Genomic DNA, 21,632 nt, shown 5'->3' on the forward strand with positions numbered 1-21,632 from the left:
GACTCGGCTAGGAAACCTTTGTATTAGAGATTTGTTAAGGTTAGCCTGGAAAACCTGTCTTTATCAAGATGTAATTAAAGTTGAATTTGTATATGATTCATGAAACGTTTTAATTTAAAGTTTTAAATTTTGTTTCATATTTTAATAAATATGGCCTGGGGGGTCGTGAGGCCCCCCCGCCATCCAAAAGTTCAAATCTGTGTCTGTCTCCTCCCATGGGGAATTGGTGTTGGGAGGGGTGGCGGGCATCCCGGCCCATACGGAAAGGGGAGACCACTTGGTCCCCCCGAACGTATGGATGGGTGCCCCGATCCCCCGGGAAACCATTGTGGGCGGGGCGTGTCCCGGCTGGTATGCCCGAAGCGGCGTGGCCGGAACGCGCTCCTCCCGCCCAAAAGAGGTTGTCCTAAACACCCGCTCGGAAGTCCGTGCAATGATGGGCGTGCTTGAGGCGGGGCCCCGCCCTGTCGCAGCTGGATAAATAGTGCCGGAATCCAACAAAGCTTCCTCTTGTTCCTGTGCTCTGAAGGCTGCACCACTCGTCGCTCCTGAGCCCTCAAGGGAACAAGGTGCACTTTTTTTGACCCACCCACCAGCCCCTTGTTGCAGAGTTTGTGAAATAAAGAAATATCGTTGGTGTTATTTGATGTAATAAAAATGTATGACAGTCATTCCTTGCAAATGTATGACTTTCTATGCATGTAATTGAATACTTGTTTGTAGGACATTTTTCCTTTGTAGAGTCGTAAAGGAATGCATTCAATAAAGATTGTGTTTTGCTTTAGGACCTTTTCCCCTTTGTAGCAATGTTGAAGTCGGTGAATTATCAAGCTGTTGCAAATTTAGGCATAGTTTTTTCTTTCCTTAGTAGGTAAAACAATTGTCGTATTTATACTTTGGTCGGGCGGTAAGGTCATGATCGGTGAGCAGTGATTTCAAGGTCCCTAGGGGGGGCGCCACCCATTATGGATGGGAGCGCCCGGGGGGAGGCGGCCATTGGCCCCTCCCACAGGGGGGCGGCACCCACTACGGATGGGTCGCCCAGGGGGAGACGGCCAAAGGCCCCTTCCAGGGGGAGACGGCTATATGCCACTCCCACGAATTTCCCTGGGCCGGATATCCGCTCCGGCGGAAGAGAGTGTGGGGAAGGGGGGAGTCCACGCTGTCCTTCTTACGGATACCTCGCACACGAACTCAGACGACCTTAAGATGGCGTCGAGTGAAAGGGGGCCCCCACGACAAGGGAAGTTACAGTTGGCTGCGAGGGTAAAGTCCTCTGCGCATGCGCCACTCACACCGTGAGGGCTGGAAGTTGGTGATAGGGATCTGACACCGGTTAAGACCTTGCCGTTGGCCCTTAACGCTAGGTTGTACAAATTCTAAAATGTAATGCATTTATCAGGATGCTAGACTCAGCTAGGAAACCTTTGTATCAGAGATTTGTTAAGGTTAGCCTGGAAAACCTGTCTTCATCAAAATGTAATTAAAGTTGAATTTGTGCATGATTCATGAAACGTTTTAATTTAAAGTTTTAAATTTTGTTTCATATTTTAATAAATACGGCCGGGGAGGTCATGAAGCCCCCCCGCCTTCCAAAAGTTCTAATTTGTGTCTGTCTCCTACCATGGGGAATTGGTGTTGGGAGGGGTGGCAGGCATCCCGGCCCATATTTGGGCTGTGTGACAAGAAACTTGTGGGGCATAGTTGGGCACAAGTGTGATCCTCGAGAAACTACGGCAATGTCCAAAAAGAAGATGCAAAGTCAGTACAATAATGGTATATGTATTAATAGGAAAAAGAACATCAAGGTTGAAAGAAAAGATGATTAACACTTGGAGTGTAGGCATATCCAGGCAAAAAAAAAAGGCAGGGGCTGACAGATTTAAATGTTGTCTGAGACAGATTGACAAAGAACCCAGGAGGCAGGAGGACAGCTCCTCGACAATGTAAGTAGCTGTGGATGTACGGCTTCTGTAAATGTAAATAAGGTGAGGTGGAACAATGTCACACACACTAAAAGGTTAATTATATGTCTTGAAATAATGGAAACCGAATGATTGGTCCTTCAGAGGAAGGTTTCACTTCTGTACCTGTGACAATAGTTTAATTGTAGTGTGTGGACTAGGACATGTGGACTGGAGGTCAGATCAGTCACAGCTAGCACTACAGTGACGGGTGTCAGTCTTTGCTGCTTAATTTAGGAGGACCCTGTATTGTGTATTTGTAGCTACGGTATAATTCATTCTCATAGTCTCTCCAGATAGTGCTTACAATGTCAGTGGGCAGATGGCAGAATAATCTTTTCTGCAACATTTCAGTACAATAAGCTTTTAACTTTTAGGGGCCATGGAGCACCCCTCCTCGATATCCACCAAGCAAATCCCTTGCAGCCAATGAGCGCTTAAATGTCTTTACTGGAAGATATTGTTGAAAATAACACTTAACAGAAGGCATTCTGAAGCTGTCAATCCAATCAACAAACACCCCTGCTAAAAGCAAGCAAGATCATATGATTAAACAACAATCTTTCCCCCTCTTGTGCATCTACCAGATGCCCTCCTACAGTACACAAAGAAGAAATAGACTAAACAACCATTAACAATAGCGCTTTTATATTTGGTGACCCAATGAAGGGATTTTGATAATTAAAACAGCAAGAGAACCAGCATATAGGAAGTTATTGTTTGGCATAGCTTCCACTAACCCCACCATCGCTTCCTCAAAAGTCAGCCAGCCTGACCAATAGTGGTGTCTACAAGACTCTTCACAGAAGTAAACAAGGCAAAGTGACCAAACCAATGGCCATAACGAGGGAATTCCGTCACTGAGACACAACCTATCCCTAACACAGAAACATCAACAGTTGCCATTTTTTCGGAAGTCTAATTGGCCAATTTACTTACAGAAGGTTACATATCTCACATGAAGCAAAACGTGTGTGGTGTGTGTGACGATGACTATATGTCAGAATATTGTGTACAGCAATATTTTTTAGCCTGAATATTGTTAGTATAAAGTGGACATGCAGCCTAAATTTGCAATTGAACATGAGGAGGCGGTAATGAGTTCCCAACAATAATTTTCACGTAGTGTACATTGTTAGCTATACAGTGCACTACACTGTTGCCTGGTGTGAAAGTCACAGAGGATTGAGTTTTTCTTTCATTTTCCATGAAGCTGCATTGAAAACTTTGCAAAATAGCATAGTTTGCAAAGTTTTCCATTCCAGATCATCCATCTTTGCAATGTGATCTTTATGACAATTTTTCTTGCACGCACGTGTCAATATTTATTGCTGAAACAAATGGTTCTGTAAAGATATACTTCAAAATAAACACCTCAGGCATTATTAAGAGGCCTCCCTCTCTCTATCCTACCCATTAGCTCCACCACCAAAATGTTTGTCTCCTGTAAATCACAGGGGCTCAGCTATCGGGGATCACAAATGGGACCTTGAGGGGCCTCTTAGAACAGAGCATTTCCGGGTGAATCAAATTCCAATCCCTATTTTCATGATTATTTCTCGTTTTGCCAATGGCGGCATCCGCTATGGCAGAAGAGCTTCACCCTACTGCTGTTAAGCAGTGCGAATCAGAAAAATAAAATGATAATAACTTTGAGTTATTATCATTTTATGCTTCATGCTGCTTAGCCGGCAGGTGGGTGGGCAGGGCTGCTCTGCTCTTGGAGCAGAGCAGGGGAGGAGTGGTTTGCCCACTGCTAAGTGCACAATGACTGTTTAGACGGCCCTCTCAGGCCGCCGAAAACAGTCATGCGCACTTTCCTTGCAGTACATCTTTCATGGAGAACATGCCCAGGCCCCCATACCATGGTTAAGTGTCGAACCAGAATGCTCAAAACCAATCAGGAGAGCCTGGATAGCTTACCAACCACAACGCTGCATTGCAGCATAGTGATTGCTCAGTGGGTCCTGCTTCCTAATCCGTTTTTATATTTGCACCATGCGCGACCCCCCTGTTGGTCGATCCCCCCCCACACAATCACCGCACCCGCCTCACCACTTGAGAGCCATGCTGGTCGCCACTGCGTTTTGCACCTGGTATTGTATTGTATTGTACTGTAATTGCAATTTTATAGTGCTTACTACCCCTGACGAGGCGTCAAAGTGCTTTTTCGGCGAGTAGCATGCTACTCCGGGACCCATAGAGGATTAGCGTTGAATTAGTATAGTGAAACATGCAAGTACATTTTAAGTGGTGCATAGGTTAGTCAGTTATTTGGAATGATAGCAGAAGGATAGAGGAGGACAAAGGTTTATATTTTTATAGCGCTTGTTGACGCACGCTTTTCAAGAAGCATACAAAGGATCAGTGGTGAATTAATATGGTGAAATATGAAGTAATTTCAGTGGTGGATATTAGTCAGTTACTTGGAGTGAGAAGGATAGCGGAGGGATAAAAGAGAAAGGAAGATTTGCATTTGCATGGTAGTTCACCTGGATAGTCTACCTCCTTTTAGCAGCTAATACCCAGGTTAATGAAAACTCACCGTGCACAGGCCAGCAGCGTTCATGCAACAATCAATCTCCTAAACACCAAATGAAATACCAGAGGAGACATTCCCAAAACTTATGCAAAGAAAATTAGATGTTGACTGTTGATTTACTTCTCTTCCTTTGATGAAGCATTTAAAACAGTTTCTGGTACTCATTCTTTTACAAATTAAACACTGGACATTGCCATCGACTATGATTCAGTCAGCAATCAGAATCATCTGTCCACCATAAGAAGAGTCCAATTAGAAGCTATAAAGAGCCACATTAGCCTCAGTGCTACATCATTACCGGGACACCAGTGGCCCTATTACAGATAGGGTACACGTTCCCTGTTTGCGCCACAGCGCACCTTTAAACAGGGGTGTTGGGTGCAAACAGGGAAAGTTCACCCTATAATGTTGAATGTGCTGTCCTCAAGGCAGCCGCAAACTTGCACTGTCCACAGGGCATCGCTTTCAATAGAAACAAGAAGCAGCTGTTGAAAAGCTGCTCTGTGTTTCTCTGCAAAGTAGCCAACCCGCCAACACTTTTAATAGGAATTAGGGATCCCCTTGCAGGTGGGAGCAGTGAGTGACTGCACCTGCCTGCAAGAGGATGTCCAGGGGGTAAAGGGACCCCTTTTCAAGGCTCCAGAGGGCTGTCATGGAGGCGCGCTGAAAGTGTGCCACCTTTTTGTGGCACACTTTCACCGCGCCTCCTAAATGCATGTTTGCTTCTATGCCTATGTCTGCGCCGGCTCAGATGCAAAGAGGTCCCTAATTTGCATAGTGCCACGCCACCTCTCTCGAAAGCGCTACTTGTGTACCAGCACTATCTGTAATATAGAAGGGGCTGCAAAAGTGCACCTTTTAGGATTACAGAAGGGGCCGTAGATGCTTGTGCAGCCCCTTCTGTAATCCCAAAGTTTCCTGGGGATACAGAAGCAGTCGTAAACACCTGTTACATTACCAGGGTACTTCTCTACTACTTGCCCAGGAATATCGACCTACCATCCAATTAATTAGCATTCAAAATCCACTCCCCAACATAAGGATAGCCTACCATATCAAGGTCCAAGTTTACTATAGAATATTCATCAATGCAAGGCCTTAACTGGAATTTACTAAGCCATGCAAAGCCTCCTTGGGTGACTCTACGTGGTTTAGTAAATTGAGGGTATTCAGGACAGTGACTGCCCTGCATTACCTTGCATTAAGGAGGTTTTCCATGGGGGGAGCATGGGCGTTCACATGCATTCACCCATGGATTTTGATACAATCCCAGATGTACAAAGTTCAGTAAATCTGGGATTGTGTCAACACAGTGCACCTCCAAGACCCAGGTGTAATGAGGGAGAACATGTTAGTTTCTTCTTGTTACTTCCTCTTAACATGAGTGCAGCATTCCGCAAACCACATTGAAAGTGGAATGTGCCTTAACAGGTATCCCTTCCTTCTCAACAACAATCCTGCTCAGGAAGTAGGCACCCGTGCACCATGACACAAAGGTGCATGTGTTCAGGCTAGGCTACATAGGGTGGGTCAGTGCAGGAAGACTGCAAAAATGCACCATAACTTTGGAAATATGGCACATTTCTGCCCTCTCCCTGTCAGACAACACAGCGCAGCATGTTCCTTTGCTGGGTTGGTTTGCATGACTTATTAGTAAATCTGTGCCCTAGTGTTTGGTGTCAGAGGATGCAGTGCACTCAAGCAGCTACAGTGCTATATCCAGCAGCAACACCAAGCATCTCCAGCCCTTGATTTCTGTAATCATAACACCTAACATTTTGATTAATTTGCCTGCATGGGCTTTAACATGCCCCCTTAGCCCCTATCAGACTCGGCCATCACAGGTAAATTTGATGGGGTGGGGTGGGTGGGGGGCAAGTGGCTCGACAACGGGATTGAAAGCACAAAAAACACTTACCTTGAGCTCGCCAGAGTGCTGAGCGCAAGATAAGTGGTTTTATTTTTTTTGCTTTAATTTCACTATCCTGTTGTTTGTCCACTTCCCACCTCCGCACCGCCTAACCACCCCAACGCAGTTACCTGTGCCAACCTCGCCTGGCTCCTATGCAACACCTAGGCATTTTAATCTTAGATATATACCAATCAGTGGTCAGGGGCTACTTCCCACCTCTTATGATATAAAATTCGGAGCGAATCTCATGACTGGACATCCTCAACCAAGGGCGGATGAGGACAAGGGCATTTTCAGTTCAATCTTTTTGGGACTTGACGGACAAAATGCCTAAATCCCTGCCATCATCAGCATATATCACACAAAGCTGGTAGTATTATTTTTTACCAAATTCGCACCCATGCATCAGGCCTGAACAATAAACATGAACAACAAGATCAACATACTACTCACAAGCACACACACTTCAGCCTCAACACTAACTATTACATTCTCAATTTATATTTGTTAATTCTGCAGTCTGCGGTACAGGCCAAAGAGGATGTATGTGCAATTGTTTGGCAAACTCCTGGTTGTTTCTGTGTGGACAATGTCTTGGATGTCACCAGGACCCGGCACACACTTTGCAACTGACAATACTGTCTTCATTGTACTCCTCATTATCACCGCCAGCATCGTCATCTTCCTCAGCGACCTCAATTGTTACCTAGAAGACCATACTGATCCAAAACCTACAGCCTTTATAGAAAACATTGGAAAACTTGGCCTCCCCTAGAACGTTACTAAACCCAACCACACAACTCCCAACCAATTGGATCTGATTCTCACCTCAATCAGCAGCATCACAGTCGACAAACCTGCAACTACGGCCTGGACAGACCACACCCTCTTCAGTTTCAGCGTACCCATATTGCATCGTTAAAGACCTACCAGCACTGGACACAGCTGTGGCAGTTTGAAAAGAATCACAGAAGAGAGGTGGGCTTTTACCTAATCCGAGCACTGGCTGAAGCATACCAGCAACTTTAATAACGCCACCAAGAACTTCAACAGTGAGATCTCCACAGGCTCGAGCACACTGAATCTCCTCAAGTTCAATCGAGTGGCAAGAGCTGGACCACAGACCAGCTGTTACAAAGAAGAATTCAGGCTGACGAAACACCACTGCACGCAACTGGAGCACACATGGAGAATAAGTTAAGACACCACAGATAAAAACATCTTCAAATCAGCCCTAATATGCTACCGCCAGCAGATACAAAATACTAAACACACAGCTCTTGCAGGTCACATCAAAGCCAGCACCAACAGCAGCAGGGAAAAGATTTCAAGGTGTCTCCTATGATCTCCTTCAACATCACCTCCTCGCAAGACCTTTGCAACACCCTCTTGGGATACTTCTGTATCAACAGACTATGAACGAACCCTGACCTCCTGGCCTGACATCACCATCATTTAAATTACTGCTACCATAAAGACCATCCACTTGGGGCTCCATCTAACATTTGCTCCCACCGCACCATCACCAAAGCCTCCATGAACCCACATTCCCGAACACCTGGAAACAAGCCAGTGCCATGTGTGTGTGCTCAAGAAACAATCTGTTGATGAAACCACGCTTTCCAACTACAGAACTATCTCCCTCCTGCCATACCCAGCCAAGGTCATAGAAAAACCAATCAAGCGACACCTCACTGACTACCTCCGCTACCAACAGCTACTCTATATCACACAGGATGGTTTTAGGCACAGTACAGAAACAGGTCCCATCACTGCCTCACATGACATCTGCATGGTCCTTGACAGAGGAGACAAGCAACTCTCATTCTCATGGACCTCTTTGCATCATTTGACCCATTCTTACACCGAGTCTGTACTGGGAATACAAAATAGCCCTGGCAAATTTGATCAGACCACCCACCATTCTGTGCCTAAACAGGGAGCACAGCTTGTGAGCATGACCCCAGCAAGAGGGGATGGCGGTCTCTGTAACTCACACCACCACTTCCAGGGACCAGTCCAGCCATGCTCACACCCATCCTATCAGGCACCTGCACAAGACCGGCAACCACGGACCCGATGTCTGCTGGATCTGTCTCTTCTTAACTATTGGAATGCAAGCTGTTAGCCTGGAACCTTACTCCTTGGAAACCTGCAAACCCATCTGCAGAGTGCCTCAATGTTCATTGCTCAACTCTACCGTCTTCAATGAATACACGAGCCCTCTGACCATTATCCACACACACAACATTCTCCCCTATTCCAAAGTCATGTAGCTCATACTCTCCCTCTCAGACATGACCTCCAACAAAAGAAACAGGTTCACCGCCTGCAAGAACAAAGCCCCAAAATGAATCAAAGCCAACTGTCTCTAGATCAACACCGGGAAGACAGAAGTAGTGATCTTCAGTAAGAACAACCCACCATGTGAATCCAATCGGTGGCTGGAGAACAATGTGAAACCATGCCAGGACCCTCTGTATAATCATCAACAGCAAATTGGACAAGACTGCACAAGTCAGCACCATCACTGCTTCTTGCTTCCACATCTGGAAAATGCCGAGGAAGATCTTTAAATGTCTCTCATAAGCACTAGAAAAACTGTCACTCACGACCTAGTCTGCAGTAACCTGGGCTATGGGAACATCCTTTACACCAGTAACAGCAAACAGCTCGCTAGAAGACTACAAACAATTGGCGTTTTGGAGCCAGACCAAGGAAAAGAGGAAGAACAGACCAGATCCAGTTTTGGGTGTAGGTCAATGAGTTCCCCCACAAATAGGCTGGCACTGGGTAGAAAAATGTGGACCTTCAGAACATCTCAACAGAACACTATCTGACCTGTAAAATATTCAGAAGAAGGACTACCCTGCTTCCAGAAGATCTGTCCTGCTGCTGGAAAAACTGCCCTGCTATCTGATGAAGGAAGATTGGATCTGCTTACCTTGACCGCAGGCTGCAAGGAATTACTCCAAGGGTCATTTGGCTGACCTCCAGTGTGAGCTATAGTGACACATCAAACTACCTGAGGCCCCCCTGCAACTGCCAGTTGTCCAGCACAGGCCTGATCTGCCTGAGCCATGCTGATTGCCTTTGCAGGAGTTAGTACTTATTCGCAAGAGGTGTACTCAAGTCCTGGACCCTTGCCTGGCATCAATAGAAACTCATCCTTAAGAAAAGGTGAAACTACTGTAATCAGGGCTCCTCATGACTGCAAAGTGACTTCTTTGCACTGAGAATCGATTTGCAGTGATTACTGCCAATGCAAAGCTCCAGCAGACCTGTTCTTCATGCCGACAGCAACCATCCACAGTGACTGACAAGGCAAAACCTGCAATTCAAGGCTAAGGTGACCATCCAATGACAATTAACCAAGAGAGCTCCAGCAATGACTGGCTCTTCTCACTACATAAACTATTGTCAACAATGCTCAACCTGCTCCTCAGGCCAAAAGCATCTTCTTCGAAGGTCCATTGAACAACAAACAAACGTTTGCGCAAGACTTGAGAAGGCAACCCTTCAGCGGTACTAACCTGGTCCCTGTATCTGACCTGTTCTCCATATCATGGTCAGCCTGAACTGATAACCTTGAGTGGCACCTTCTGCTTCTTGGTGCTTTTTTTGACCTAAAACTTTAAAACATAAACTATTTGATTCCATTAATTGGTTTGTACTTATTTTGGTGTCATATTATTTTAAAACAATTACACTATTGTAAATTGGTTGCAGATTTTTCTTGTGTTGGGTGTTCACTTCATTACTGTTCGTGTGCTACATACATCCTTTACACATTTCCTCTATGTTGAGCCTGACTGCTTTGTACCAAGCTATGAGAGGGTTAAGTACAGATTAATTTAGTGACTTTTGTGGTTCACTGTGACAAGGACTCTGTTTATAATTTAAATGGGGTTTCAGCCCCTGTCAACTAAAAGCCCAATTTTTTACACTCCTTATGCGGTAAAAACTGACCCTGGACACAGACAACAGTGTCATCTATTGCTCAAACATCAGACTACTGATCATATAATACATAATAGAGAATAGATAATAGAGAAAACAATCATTGCCATACAGAACAGTTTTTTACAGGTTCAATTCAGACAAAAAATCTCTCCTAACCAAAACAAATACAGAGCACATCCTCTTAATCATGCTGAATTTCAACGCAACTTTTAACACACGTGATCATTAAAAAGAAATTCTCTACCTGAAAATGGGTATATGACTTCCCAGACACAGTCCTGTACTAGTCTATGTTCTACCACACCAATCACCAGTAGTTCATATAGATAAAAAACACAACATCCTAGAAATACTCCTCCTCTCCTGAGGACTACTCCATGGATCTCTCAACATCTAAAGTCTCTACATGAAACACTTTGATATCTACTCATCGAAAAAAATATTATGATTTTTCAATGCACCAATGACATTTAACTCTACCTTAAACTTTCATTGACCAATGAAATTCTTCAACTCAAGCTTCACGCACCTAACTTATGCTCAAACCAACATAAATGGAGTTCCTCCAATTGACCAACAGCTTTAATCAAATGCTCCTGGCTATCATACATGAACTATAATAGCCTTACACCTTAACTAATAGACAATGCAAAATCACTTGGCTCTGCCCTTGACATAGGACAGACTTTAAAAAAACACATCACCAGTAAAGGAAAACTTGCTAATGAAAAAAAAAGTTAAGACCAATCTTCCTTCAATCCGAGTTCAGAAATATGTTGTACAGCTTGGTTTTATCACACCATGAATGAGGACGTGCCTTCTCAGCAGCCTATCTTCGTAGGCATGCTATATCCTATGGAAATGCTCATTAAGGACATGCAAAAAGTAAGCCGCATCACAACAATTTGAAGATATTACACTGGCTCCCACTCTGTATGCATATTATCTTTAAAGCAAATTGGATCACCTACTATACTATGGAAAAGATAAAAATACTTGGCAAAGTAACTAAACTTATCAATCAGACAGCACCACATTAGGAGCCAGGCCACTGACAGATTGTAAATGAAACTATTCAGGAAATGAAAATCCAGAACTCAATCCTGCTTCACCTTTGCTCAGAGAATATGGAACAACATCCCTACCAATATCTGAACTGCTGCAATCATTCTATAATTCATAAAGAAACTGTAGACTCAGATATTAGTGGGACACTGTTTTCACATGCAATAGAATCACACAACAACCTATCTCTCTGTGAACAATCTTTATTTGCACCACTGGGTTTCATTCATTATTGAGCACTCCATTACTTCCCAGCTAGTTTTGTGTTATTCAAACACTCACACATACATCTTACACAGAAACTACTATTAACTTAAAACCTCTTACACATTTGGTAGGTGGCAGTGTGAATTTAAAGTGCTGATCTAAGGAACTGGAATATTCTATCCAAAGGATGTTGTTCCCTCCGTCTACGGGGAACCAAGTATACTGTTATAGCAAATGACTTTACCAGGTTAGCAATGCAGAGCAGTCCAAAGCGTACTTGGTGGGATGGTGGTGTGGACTTATATTCCAGGCCAGACCTATAAAAATGGAAAAGTTCTCTCTCTATACATATATAAATAACCTACTGGCAGACGCCAGTAGGTAGTTATAGTTAGAAATTTTCAAAACTAGTGGGGGTGCTCTTGTCAGCTCCTATCTTTTTTTTTGTCCTCATACCACCATTATATGCAAATAGTAGCCTGTCAACTGATCTGTACATCCCCAGGCTTTTGTGATACTTCCATAGTTCCTGCGCTCTTCCCCTTCCAGTATCCTGGCTGCACAAACCACGCAGGTGTAATCATTGGACATAAAGGGGTTGTACACTCATGTCCCGTCCTAATTTTTGAAGGCCACCCAAATCTTGGATTGTCTATTGGATTCCAGTACAATACCTCTTTTTGCTTTTCTTCTTACAGCTCGTAGCCAGTCCATCCCTTGTGGTGGAGAAGGTTCAGTCCATTTCTTACAAATCTCCCGCCTAGCGAGTAGGATTAAATAAAATGGCAAAGCCTGTTTATCCCTAGTAATATTGTTGCATAACTGATCTGCTATTCCAAGCACTACTAGTAAAAGGCTAACTTTGATATTTATCTCAAGAATGTCATTAACTATCTTTTCAACCTCAGACCAATACTTCTCCAACTGAGGGCATACCAAAAACATATGCTTATCATTAGTACCGACTTCACCACACCTGTGGCATTGGGGTTCGACACCTGTTGCAAATTTTGCCAGTTTTTGTGGAGTCCAATTTAATCTATTCGCTGTAAAGAAATGGTTTCTCTTCAAATTCGATGGTTTGACTACTTTATACAATAGCTTAAACGAAAGCTGCCATACTTTTGGTGGGTCAGGAATCTGCATCACCTCGTCCCATATTTCATAGGGGGCTTTAATTTTTTTCCTCCTCAGGAGGCAATAGTGTGTCATACCAACCACTTATTTCCTTCTTTACCATTGCTTCGTTCTTTAATTTTTTTTTCAAACTCCCCAAGACTCTATCTCATGTCTATTTGCTTCCCCCCAAAGATTTTAGCTGAAGAAATGTAAATCGAGACAGAGATCCCCCTGTCTTGCTCCATAATACTTCCCATGGGATCCCTTGATCCATCACTATCGAGTCCCCCCAGACCACTATACCTGCCCTTCTAAGTGGAACGCTCAATTGGTCCTGCAGGCATTCGGGGGTGCCAGGTAAATCCCATATTGGGGCCTCTCCTGAATAATATCCGATTCCTAATATGTTTCTAATCTTTACCCACAGAATCGAAGCTGCCTTCAGTACCTTTAATTTTACTTTTTTTAAACATTTCTTGGCACCAAACTTAAACAAAAAACCTTTCCCTCCCCACTCTTTTATCATCTCCTCACACAATCCTCCCCACACCCGTGCCCTATTGTATGAAACAACATCCTACAATTTTTGAACTGGAAAGCCATGGAATACAATCTCACATCTGGTAGAGCAAGCCCTCCTTCTGCCAATCTTTGCCTAAGTTTCTTTCAAGACATACGTGCTCCCCTGTCTGCCCAAACAAAACTACCCAATTTACCCTGTACTTTATCTATTAGCTTACTTGGAAACGTTAAAGGTATGCAATTAAAAAGGAATGTGAGTTTCGGCAAAATAACCATTTTGATCAGGTTGACCCTTCCGTATATCATCAATGGGAGATTTTTCCACCTATCTAGAGTTTTCTCAATTTCCTTGGTGACTGTCTCCAGATTATGCTGTTGGACATCCTGTATAGTATTGAGAATGTTGATACCTAGATATCTCATCTCTCTCTGCGAATTCCCCTTCAAATCCAGGATATTCCAGCACATAATCCCATTTTTTTCTTTACTGATCAAGTATCCTGACAGAGCCCCATAATCATCCGCCAATTGCTCAAGCCTTGGGATCGTAATAGACAGGTCTGTTGTAAAAATGATTAGGTCATCCGCATAGAGTGAGATTCTTTTTTCGAATATTCCTATACTGAAAGCCTTCACCTGATTGTCTTGGCGGAGCGCTTGTGCAAATGGCTCGATGTATAGATTGAATAACAGGGGTGAGATTGGACATCCCTGTCGTGCCCCTCTCGTGATCATGAAACGTTTAGTGAGGGCTCCATTGAGGAGGATCTTAGCTGTAGAACTATTATATACTGGATTTAGTGTGGTTATAAAATAAGGCCCGAACCCCATATGTTCTAGAACTACCCATAAGTACTCTGATCAAACTCGATCAAATGCCTTAGCGGCGTCCAAAGTGACCACCGCCAAGAGGACCGATCTTTCTGTCGCTATATCAATACACCCTATTAGTTGTTGGGTTATCTCACACATTTGCCTTCCGGGAATAAACCCCTTTTGATCCTCATTTATCAATTGAGGTATTATTCTGGATAATCTCCCTGTCAAAATGCTGACAAAGATCTTATCGTAAGCATTTAGCAGGGAGATTGGCCTGTATGACTCTGCTTTAGCGGGGTCCTTCGCAGGTTTCAAAATTAAAACAACAGAAGCTTAATGCCATGATTCTGGGATCTGAACTTCCCCTCTATATATCAAGTTAAACAGCGTCTCCCAGATAGGTAGTATTTCATCTGCCATATGTTTATATACTTCTGCCGGGAGGGCATCGAGCCCTGCCGCCTTCCCATTTTTAGATTTTTTAATTGCTCCTTTTATTTCTTCTTTTGTGATTGGGGCTTCGAAAACACCTTTTTCTTCTTCACTTAATGCTTGAAGATCCAGTGTACCAAGCCAACATCTAGTCTTTAAAATGTCAGCAGTTGTATTTTTGGTATGCAGCTATGAGAATATTGTAACTACATGCTCCTGCATAGAATCCCAGCTGTCCAGCTTTTCTCCTGTTTCCCTTTGTAACTCTTTTATGTCATTTCTTGATCTATCCATTCTCGCTTTACAGGCAAGTAAGGCACCAGCTTTTTCGCCATATTCAAATTCCTTTATATTCGCCGCTTGCCATCTGGCTTTACACTTTTGGTCTATTTTCATTTTAAATTCTAGTTTTGCTTCATGTTACCTCTCTTCCAACCTCACTTTTTCTTCTCCTGTACTCACAGTATGTAGGGCCTCCTCTAGGATCCCAATCTCTTTTTCACTATTCTCTAGTTCTGTACGTGCTTTCCGATTTTCTAATGAGTTTAAACTTTTTAGGATTCCTCGAATATATGCCTTAAAGGCGTCCCAAACAATACCCATGGATGCGGTACCTTGGTTTATATCAAATTATTCAGTTGTTGCTTCCTTCAGTGCCATATCCACCCCCTCTTCTAAGAGAAATGCACGCCTTAAAGTCCATCTCCTGGGTGGTTGTGGCATCAAAGCTTGTATGGTTACCACTACAGGTGAGTGGTCTGAAATATGGGCAGGAGATGCTTAATCTTCCTAATATTTGTCAAGTCTTGAAAAATGATGGTGTTTTTTGCTATGATACGTGTACCCCTTTATCTTACCCGTCAGATGTCTCCATACCTCCACTAAATTAAAGTCACGTATCATACTTTTCAAAGCCTTCCTCATCCTTGGGACATAGGTATACTCTCTTTTTGTAGATCGACCTAACACAGGGATTAACAAAACATAAAAATCGCTGCCTATGATTACAGGGACTGATAATGCTGCCATCCTCAATTCTAAATCTATAATGTATTGAGGGTTATCCTCATTAGGGCCGTAATATCCATAGGACATACATACATAGGAAATCCATGTCTGCCCACCTTACCTGAGCTGCCGCCCACCTGGCTGAGTTATCTGTACTTGACTCTTTCATTTCTAGACCACAGCCGCTCCTGATCAGAATTGCCACTCCCTTGCAGCACAATGGTTGATCTGACACAATAAAATTTTGCACCCAACCACATCTCCTAAACAACTCTTTGCTCTCACTTGCCATAAGGTGTGTCTCCTGTGATAGCATTACCTGTGCCTGACTATTTTTTAAGTACTCAAGGATTCTCCTCTGTCTGAGTTTAGACCTCATACCATTCACATTCCAAGGCAGAATTGTATTACTTGGGATATTAGGCGAAATCATATTTCTTAATAAATTCTCTTTTGATTCCGATCCTGCCTGGGAAGGCCTTCCTTCATTAGCGGTGTTAAGGACTTGTTTTGATTTTTCCCCACTGCTCCCCACCCATGCTCCCCCACCAACCACTTTTCCCATCCACAACAGTGCCCCCCCTGAGGAATCCTCCCTACGATGTTAGGCATAATAATGCCTATAGGCGAGTAGTCCGTGGGGGGAATGTACTAACAAACAGCTTATTTATACATTACAAAAGTGCTGGAGAGCTATTTTTTACTTTGACTGACTCTCGTTACTCATTCTACTCATAAGTGCCTCCACTGAGCGGTAGTTATACATTTTATTGTTCCACATAATACGAAGCATAGGGTGGAATTTCACTTGCACTTTAGCTCCTAATCTTTGGAGCTCCTCCATCTTTCCACCTAGCTCCCACTGCTTTTGCTCTGTAACCTTGTACACATCTGACATGGCCAGAAAGGAAAAACCATTGATCATATATGGGCCATTTTTTAAAGCGCTACTTAGTATTTCCTCCTTAATGTTATCAGAGAGGAAATTTACTAAGATCTTTCAGGGCTTAGTTCTGTGTGGATTGCATCTAAACGGCTCTCTGTGCGCCGTCTGTATTTCACTCTCGAGGTTTATCTCCTCCTTATCCTTCAGAATTCTTTTCCGTAGGAGAAAGATTATAAAAGCCTTCATATCCGGCCCCCTTCTTCATTTTCAGGAATATTTAAGAATCTTATATTGTTCCTGCGGGAATGGTTCTCAATCCTCTCTATGTAATCTCTTAGCATCTGATTTTGTTTCCATAAGTTTGAGATCTCAGTTGTATTTTTCTTCACATCCTGTTTTACAGCACTTACTTCTTCCTCCAAAGTTTTTGTACGGGCAGTGACTTTGTCGAGATTCTGGGCTACTTCCGAACAGGATGCTTGTATGCCTGTTTGGTTAGCCTCTGATACCTCAAAGCACTCTTTGATATCCTTTTCCAACTCCAATTGAATACTGGCCAGTGAAAGCTCTGTCTCTGCTATTCTTCTTTCTGGGCTAATAGGGCTATTTGTATTGTTCGGGCTGTACTTTGCTGCCACCTTTTCACCTTAATTGTAGTCTTTGGCCCTTGAGGTAAATCAGGCAGGGTGTCTGGGGAAACAGATAGAAGACTGGCCTTACCTCCAATATTCCTAGTCCTCAGCGTGTACCTGGAGAGGGCTTCACCTTCTGTTAAAGCCCAGCTCACCTGAGTTTCTGTTCAGTTCTGATGGAGGTTGAAGACAGACCCCACCCTGAAACTGCTTGTGGCTCACTGGTTAGAGGAGGCAGACCCGGACGCTGAGATCAGACCCGGGACCAGGGTTCAATTCCCGACGCGGCAGGCTCTTGAGCCCAAAATATCTACGGACTCAGTAATTCTCACTTCGGTGCCTACTCGAATCACAGGTTCACACTCTGCAACTCTGGACAATAACTTGCTTAATCTCCACTACGGCCCCCGCGGCGGGATGCCTGGCTTTCACCTTGGGGCTATCTCACAGGGAAAAACCAGGACGGGTTCCCAATGCAAAGCGCTTTGAGACCTGGCGGTGATATTGCGCTATATAAAAACCTATCCTTCCATCCATCCTTGTTCCAGCACACTAGTTTTAAAACAGTGCACTAAGAACCAGAAGCTCAAGGGAAGGGGGCAAGTGGATAAAATAAAAAAGGAGAGGCAACACCGTTCTTGCGCTTCCACTGTAGAAGAGCTGCTAAAATCTGCGGCCCTCTCTGACTGTAGAAACTGGTGCCTAATGAAACATAAACAAAGAACAGGTAAGTGCAACCTATCCCTAAATGTGTTCCTGACTAAACCTTAATCTTATTAGAAATTCTCTTCTAAAAGTACCTCTTGGATCCTGGTCTCATGCTTCCAGGTTTGGAATGTGTTACTGTTCTGGGATGTGCTTTCTATGACTGTAAAACTTCTGTAAATTCAAACTAATATCATTATCAGAATTACCAACGTCTAACATCCACCTTAATATAACTAAAGCCTAAATTCTAAATAGCAAACTCACTTTTCACACATTTCCAGACTTTTTATAAACAAATACTGTACTTTTACATCAAAATACAGCAGGAAATTTGTGCAAGTCCTTGATTTACTGTTTGCCTTGCTGTCAATGGTTTCCTCTGTTTGATTCTTAAAAAAGTTCCATGTGAAACAATGTTTATTTCACAAAGTTCCACAAAGTATTCTTGTAACAAAGGGTTTGGGGTTTGAACCACAAAGTTCGTGGGAGATATCTTGTTCCAAATTGTCTTCACATGAATCCAGAAATAACCGATAAAGTTCTTTGAGGTAATAAAAGGTTTTGCCCTTACTTGTTGCTGAAAAGGGATACTGATCAGTCTAACCTTGACCTCTTTCTCTTTTGTAGGTCGATTGCAGTGGACAGAAGAGGGGCTGAGGCAAGAAGTAGCCGGAAACCAGAAGGAGGAAGAGCCAGAAGCTGCGCCCGTTGAAGTCAATGAAGGTCTGGAGAGATCAGGAGTGCCAGCGCTGAAGGATCTGTTCTCCGGTAAGTGGGAGGTAGACGAGCACAAGCACTGGGTGAGGCTCAGGGGCTGCCTTTTATGGACAGGGCTGGGTGTGGTTCGAAGAGCTGGGTGTGGTTCGAAGAACTGGGTGTGGTTCTCACAAGCAGGTGTGCAGAGCTTCAGTTATTATGCTAATGAGTTGAAGTAACACATGGCCTAGGGAAGAGTGTTCTAAATAAGCCTTGGTAAAAGCAAGGTCCAATGTTTTCTAAATAAGCCTTGGTAAAAGCAAGGTCCAATGTGCAAACAAGACAGCAATGTCCAAACTTGTGAATACATTGAGCAACATACACAGAAGTCTTAGGGAGGGGCTGAGATAACAAGAAAGGCTTTCAGTAGTATGTTTAAAGAGAGCTATTACAGAGACCACTAGTGCAATGAGAGGGGACATGCTCTTTGCTGTGCACAAACCCTAACACCTTCCCTGTGGGTCTTTGTCTTTGTCTCCATATGCAGAGGGCTTCCTCCCCTCTCTCTTGCTTCACGTGTCTGCAGGTTCTCAGCTCTGTACGAGCTGATTCTTCCATCCTCCACCTCCTTCGCCTGCTTCAGACAAGCCCTGCTTGTTCTGCCTCTTCCCCTGATTCCAGCCTGCCAGATCCGCCGGAGTCTCCCCGCTGTCTCACACCAGCACGACGGCTGCTCGCCACGCTGTATTCCCCAGACACACCCAAGCTCCTCGAACATCGCCCGACTGCCTTAATTGTTGCCGGTAAGTTCTCGCTGCTCTTTCCACTATAGCCTCTCCGCTTTTCTCCCGCTTTCTCCCGCTCCTTCAACTAGCTTCCGCATGTCTTCCTCTCCAGCACAGGAAAAAAAACCCAGACTACCGCCCGCGACCGCTAGCGTCTAGCTAGTGGCCGCCATGTTCCACAGATGCCAAACTGACTTGTGTGAGTGTGTATTCCAGCCCCCGGTCAGCTCCTATCTTGAAAATTTTTGGGTGATTCGGCAATGGGGGACCGAGAAAAAAGGGGGGTCCTAAAACGTGTTTTCTCCATGTTAATTCCCATAGGAAATCTTAGACACGGCTACAGCCGAAACTGCTGAACAGAATTACACTAAATTTGGCAAAAAGGTATTGCTTGCTTCAGAAAGCTTTCTTTTTTTAAAAATGGTGTATATCTGTTCAGTAGTTGCTGAGAAAATCAAAAAGTGGCGCTTACTGGAGGTACCTAGTGGGCTAGTTCGACTCCAGGGACCCTCAAGATTCAATGGGACTTAATCCCCCAACTTAAAACATGCCACGCATGTGTTTACACAGCGGTGAAGGAAGGGGCGGGCCTGAGGTGACATGTGTCCAAACACGTCCTGTGGAGCGATTTATGATGGGGAGTTAATTCCTTTTCAATCCTGACGGTCCCTGGGGGCCAACAACCCCACCAGGTACCTTCAGTGACAGCCACAGGCCTGCATTGCAGAGAGGTGGTCCAGGACACACCCCTTTTTACACCTCTCTGCAACACAGCACTGTGGCACTTACTGGAGGTACCTGGTGGGCTAGTTGGACCCCAGTGACCCTCAGGATTCAAGGGGACTTTATCCCCCAACTCAAAAGTCAGCATGGGGCATGTTTGCACAGTGGTGAAGGGAGAGGGCGGGGCCTGAGGTGACATGTGTGCAAACACGCCCTGTGACGTTTTTTAAGTTGGGGAATTAATTCCCCTTCAATCTTGAGGGCCCTTGGGGGCCAACTAGCCCACCAGGTATCTCAGGTACGCGCCACAGGCCTGTGTTGTAGGGAGGTCCAGGCCACGGTCCTTTTTACACCTATCAGCAACGCAGCGCTGTGGCGCTTACTGGAGGTACCTGGTGAGCTAGTTGGACCCCAGGGACCCTCAGGATTCAAGGGGACTTAATCCTCTGACTTAAAACATGCCACGGGGTGTGTTTGCACAGTGGTGAAGGGAAGGGGCCTGAGGTGGCATGTGTGCAAACATGCCCTGTGCCGTGTTTCAAGTTGGGTAATTAATTCTGCTTCAATCCTGAGGGACCTTGGGGCCAACTAGCCAAACAGGTATCTCCAGTAAGCGCCACAGCCCTGTATTGCAGAGGGGTGGTCCAGGCCACACTCCCTTTTGCACCTCTCTGCAGCGCAGCTCTGTGGCGCCACCTTGGACCCAGTTTTTGCGAAAAAAGTGCACGCATTTGACATGACTGTTTGTATTTAGATGATCCAGAGATTAGTTGTTATTAACTTTCATGTGGGCCAGGTTGTTGTATTACAGAAAATTGTAAGACCGTAACTACAGAAAATCAATGTGAATATTTTGCTTATTTTCTTTCTTTCTTGATTCACTGCACTCTTCTTTGATCACTTTCTTTTGTGCACGCTCCTCCGGGCAACCTTTTTTATTCTAAAAATATTGAGAAAACTGTGTGGAATATCAACCTCGTGATTTGAGACAATGAATTAAACATTGTTTTTTCCCACCTTTTTTGATATATTGGTGTTGTAGTGATATTCCTTTTGTTCTGAGTAGCTCAGCTCATTTATGGCTTGGTGAAGATTTGTGAGGAACGCCCATGAACTTATAAATGTTTGAATATGCACTGATTGAATCAGCTTATTAAGAAATAGGTTCTGGACCATTGTTTATTCTTATCGCATTATACCCAGGTCTGTATCCTTTTGGGTTGCCCCATTTTCATTAATGGTTACTCTGAAGGACTAAGGCGTTGGTGCAGGCCCAAACTCCGGCGCCGTACAAAGTGACGGCACATATTCGTGCTTTATAGATGTCTATAAAGGCCTATTATAGGGCAAGAGCCTAGTTTTTTTGTAAATCTAAAAATAGCCTCCACATTTTTGTTGAAGCCTCTAATCCTTGCATCAATTAAATGAGACCAATATTTGTTTTCATTAAAAACGATGCCTAAATAGGAAAAAGTTGGCACCTGACATAATATTGCATTCTTTATATGAAAAGTTTTTGTTTTTGATGAGGGTTTGCCTACTATCATGGCATGTGATTTTGCAACATTAATTTTTAGCCCAAGGTCACTCATAAATTCATTAACACTGGTTAAAAGCCTTTGTAGTCCCAACCCTGATCTTGACATTAA

This window comes from Lissotriton vulgaris, chromosome 2_1, assembly GCF_964263255.1.
Source record: "Lissotriton vulgaris chromosome 2_1, aLisVul1.2, whole genome shotgun sequence".
NCBI lineage: Eukaryota > Metazoa > Chordata > Amphibia > Caudata > Salamandridae > Lissotriton > Lissotriton vulgaris.